This window comes from Schistocerca americana, unplaced genomic scaffold (genome assembly GCF_021461395.2).
Source record: "Schistocerca americana isolate TAMUIC-IGC-003095 unplaced genomic scaffold, iqSchAmer2.1 HiC_scaffold_1555, whole genome shotgun sequence".
Taxonomy (NCBI): Eukaryota; Metazoa; Arthropoda; class Insecta; order Orthoptera; family Acrididae; genus Schistocerca; species Schistocerca americana.
This window is the reverse complement of record NW_025725641.1, coordinates 12,501-17,500: the sequence shown is the minus strand read 5'-3', so window position 1 is coordinate 17,500 and position 5,000 is coordinate 12,501. Positions and strand designations below refer to the sequence as shown.

At 50.9% G+C, this 5,000-nt stretch overlaps 1 non-coding gene across 1 annotated transcript in view; it reads left to right on the top strand.

Moving 5' to 3' along the window:
- Positions 1-4,620: 4,620 nt before the first annotated feature.
- Positions 4,621-5,000, top strand: part of LOC124569849 — a 1,910-nt gene continuing 1,530 nt past the window's right edge. Inside the window, exon 1 of the ribosomal RNA XR_006971359.1 lies at positions 4,621-5,000. This exon is cut by the window's right edge and continues 1,530 nt beyond it. This is a non-coding gene — a ribosomal RNA (small subunit ribosomal RNA).

Genomic DNA, 5,000 nt, shown 5'->3' with positions numbered 1-5,000 from the left:
GACAATATGTAAGCACCAGCATGGAACAACACCCAGTGCATCCTCTCCGCCACATTAGACAATCCACACTGTCATAACCAGACTGGGAGGTCCACTCAGAAAACAGAATATCCCACCCACCCGACAACCACCATTGCTCAGCCAAGCCACCAACACCCACACATGTCCTACACAGGGGTGCACCCAACATCACAATACTGCCTCCTCTCACAGCACACAAACAATGGCAGGAATGAAAGACACAGGTCTGCCACAAGCATGGAATGAGAGCGCCGCCTGTCATGAGCCAAAGGTGCATCCTGACGTGGCAAATCAGATGATGCCGCAGGCATCCACTTACTATAATCACAATCAACAAACCGGCCGCCCCGCCCCGCCCCCCATTAAACCTTTCCTTACAACAATGTGTACCTTAACCTAACCTATATCGTACCGTAACCTAACCTATATCGTACCGTAACCTAACCTATGTCGTACCGTAACCTAACCTATGTCGTACCGTAACCTAACCTATGTCGTACCGTAACCTAACCTATGTCGTACCGTAACCTAACCTATGTCGTACCGTAACCTAACCTATGTCGTACCGTAACCTAACCTATGTCGTACCGTAACCTAACCTATGTCGTACCGTAACCTAACCTATGTCGTACCGTAACCTAACCTATGTCGTACCGTAACCTAACCTATGTCGTACCGTAACCTAACCTATGTCGTACCGTAACCTAACCTATGTCGTACCGTAACCTAACCTATGTCGTACCGTAACCTAACCTATGTCGTACCGTAACCTAACCTATGTCGTACCTTAACCTAACCTATGTCGTACCTTAACCTACCCTATGTCGTACCTTAACCTAACCTATGTCGTACCTTAACCTAACCTATGTCGTACCTTAACCTAACCTATGTCGTACCTTAACCTAACCTATGTCGTACCTTAACCTAACCTATGTCGTACCTTAACCTAACCTATGTCGTACCTTAACCTAACCTATGTCGTACCTTAACCTAACCTATGTCGTACCTTAACCTAACCTATGTCGTACCTTAACCTAACCTATGTCGTACCTTAACCTAACCTATGTCGTACCTTAACCTAACCTATGTCGTACCTTAACCTAACCTATGTCGTACCTTAACCTAACCTATGTCGTACCTTAACCTAACCTATGTCGTACCTTAACCTAACCTATGTCGTACCTTAACCTAACCTATGTCGTACCTTAACCTAACCTATGTCGTACCTTAACCTAACCTATGTCGTACCTTAACCTAACCTATGTCGTACCTTAACCTAACCTATGTCGTACCTTAACCTAACCTATGTCGTACCTTAACCTAACCTATGTCGTACCTTAACCTAACCTATGTCGTACCTTAACCTAACCTATGTCGTACCTTAACCTAACCTATGTCGTACCTTAACCTAACCTATGTCGTACCTTAACCTAACCTATGTCGTACCTTAACCTAACCTATGTCGTACCTTAACCTAACCTATGTCGTACCTTAACCTAACCTATGTCGTACCTTAACCTAACCTATGTCGTACCTTAACCTAACCTATGTCGTACCTTAACCTAACCTATGTCGTACCTTAACCTAACCTATGTCGTACCTTAACCTAACCTATGTCGTACCTTAACCTAACCTATGTCGTACCTTAACCTAACCTATGTCGTACCTTAACCTAACCTATGTCGTACCTTAACCTAACCTGTATTGCGCCTTAACCTAACCTGTATTGCGCCTTAACGTAACCTGTATTGCGCCTTAACGTAACCTGTATTGCGCCTTAACGTAACCTGTATTGCGCCTTAACGTAACCTGTATTGCGCCTTAACGTAACCTGTATTGCGCCTTAACGTAACCTGTATTGCGCCTTAACGTAACCTGTATTGCGCCTTAACGTAACCTGTATTGCGCCTTAACGTAACCTGTATTGCGCCTTAACGTAACCTGTATTGCGCCTTAACGTAACCTGTATTGCGCCTTAACGTAACCTGTATTGCGCCTTAACGTAACCTGTATTGCGCCTTAACGTAACCTGTATTGCGCCTTAACGTAACCTGTATTGCGCCTTAACGTAACCTGTATTGCGCCTTAACGTAACCTGTATTGCGCCTTAACGTAACCTGTATTGCGCCTTAACGTAACCTGTATTGCGCCTTAACGTAACCTGTATTGCGCCTTAACGTAACCTGTATTGCGCCTTAACGTAACCTGTATTGCGCCTTAACGTAACCTGTATTGCGCCTTAACGTAACCTGCATTGCGCCTTAACGTAACCTGCATTGCGCCTTAACGTAACCTGTATTGCGCCTTAACGTAACCTGCATTGCGCCTTAACGTAACCTGCATTGCGCCTTAACGTAACCTGTATTGCGCCTTAACGTAACCTGTATTGCGCCTTAACGTAACCTGTATTGCGCCTTAACGTAACCTGTATTGCGCCTTAACGTAACCTGTATTGCGCCTTAACGTAACCTGTATTGCGCCTTAACGTAACCTGTATTGCGCCTTAACGTAACCTGTATTGCGCCTTAACGTAACCGATATTGCGCCTTAACGTAACCTATATTGCGCCGTAACGTAACCTATATTGCGCCGTAACGTAACCCACATTGCCCCTTAACGTAACCTATATTGCGCCGTAACGTAACCTATATTGCGCCGTAACGTAACCCACATTGCCCCTTAACGTAACCCACATTGCCCCTTAACGTAACCCACATTGCCCCTTAACGTAACCCAACACACGTTGGGCCTTAACCCAACACACGTTGGGCCTTAACCCAACACACGTTGGGCCGTAACCCAACACACGTTGGGCCTTAACCCAACACACGTTGGGCCTTAACCCAACACACGTTGGGCCTTAACCCAACACACGTTGGGCCTTAACCTGCTCTGTAATTGTCATATGACGCGTTAAATTAGTGTAGTGTTGCCTAACTGCAACCCCCGCAATATAGTTTGCTACTCGCACTGCCCGGTCCCCAGTGTATCGCTTCATGTTAAACACCTTGCAGCTATACACTGTAATGTGGATGGCAGCAGGACGTACATGCTCAATGCCCTTTGCAGTTGTTCATTGGCATTTGCAGTTGTTCATTGGCATTCGCATGGCGAAGCACTTAGCCTACGCTGTGGTACGGCCTGTGTCAACTGTCCGCTGATGTTGTACGTCCAAATCACACACTGTACTGCACATTGGTCCTCATGTACTGAATGATACATCGTGGTACATGTGACCGTACAACGACTGCGCCAACAACGGCGAACCATGCGGTCCAAATGTTGTGCACTCAGCTACGTGTCGTCTCCCTATAAGAGCTGGATTGCAGTGTGGTATGCCCTGGATGGCGATCAGCATGAGCCGTCTGTTGATGTAGTGGCGCGTGTTGTCAGACGTAGTCGTCTCTTCTCACACACCGTGATAGCACGGTGCACTGCGTTCCACATCTGCGACATGCGACAGAGGCCGGTTGACAGTCGTTCGCGCAATGGACATCGCATACGTACGGGGGCCACCTTCCACGTGTTCGCTAAGCGTGGACATGTTGTTGCGTGTATGTGGGCAGACAGTGTGTCGTGACACCTGACACAGGCATGCAACAATCGTTGAATTTGCAAATGGCGATGGACGCCTACGTTTGCTGGTGACGTTACGCAAATGAACAACTGGTAAACCGTTGTGGTGCGGTTGTTCTCGCTAGGGGTGAATCAGTGATGGCGACGATCGGTTGAGCTACCAACCGGTTGTTGCAGCGATACCCACCATGCCCACGAACGTGAATGGCATGTGGGTGTGAAGCGATACGCGGCGGTGGCTGGGTGGGACCGTCCCCGGCCGGTGAGGGGGGGCCTCCCGGCGTGTTGGCCGTGCGGTGCGTGGGCGCACGCGCTACAGCCGGCTGGTGGGGGCGGCCAGTGGCAGGCGCGCCGGCCGACGGAGGCGGCAGGCGGCGCAGCTGCGCGCCGGCGCACCCTGCACGCGGCGCCGTGCGGCCAAAGTAGGTCCTCGCGGGCCCGGTGCGAAGCGCGGTGGACATCTGCAGTGTGCTGGTCCGATTGAGGACTGTGTGCGCTGAGGATGCGCCGCCGCCCGGCGCTCGGCGCCGCGACGCCGTCTGCTGCTCGGTCGCCTCTGCGGTTCTCGCAGGTGGTTTGTATCGCAGCTGTGCGGACGTGTTGGCGCGTGCGCTGTGCTGGGAGAGTTCGCTTCGGCACCCAAGTGGGGCTTTTGTCCTTCTGTGGCGCTGGCGTTGGAGCTGCCGGTCACCGTAGGTGGCGCGTGTTGTCTCCCGCCGGCAATGCCACGACAGCACGCTCCCGGGCCTCTGTCGGCAGCGGCAAGCTCAGTTGGGAGCACGGGTGGTCGCACCTAAAGCGTCTACTCGCCAAACTCCGGGCGATTGCGCCTCTCTCGAACCCGACCAAGTACTTAGGACGGCGCTGCGCGCCGCCGGGACCTGAGAGGGTTTCGAGGTGTATGGTGCAGGGGAGCTCAGCCTCCTCCTGTTTGCAGAATAATTGAGCGGACGCTTGCGTGTTCGCGCGGGCCCCCGGGACACACTCCCGGGCGGCCGGCTGCTCAGCTCTAGTTGACGCAGCTCCCTGGTTGATCCTGCCAGTAGTCATATGCTTGTCTCAAAGATTAAGCCATGCATGTCTCAGTACAAGCCGCATTAAGGTGAAACCGCGAATGGCTCATTAAATCAGTTATGGTTCCTTAGATCGTACCCACGTTACTTGGATAACTGTGGTAATTCTAGAGCTAATACATGCAAACAGAGTCCCGACCAGAGATGGAAGGGACGCTTTTATTAGATCAAAACCAATCGGTCGGCTCGTCCGGTCCGTTTGCCTTGGTGACTCTGAATAACTTTGGGCTGATCGCACGGTCCTCGTACCGGCGACGCATCTTTCAAATGTCTGCCTTATCAACTGTCGATGGTAGGTTCTGCGCCTACCATGGTTGTAACGGGTAACGG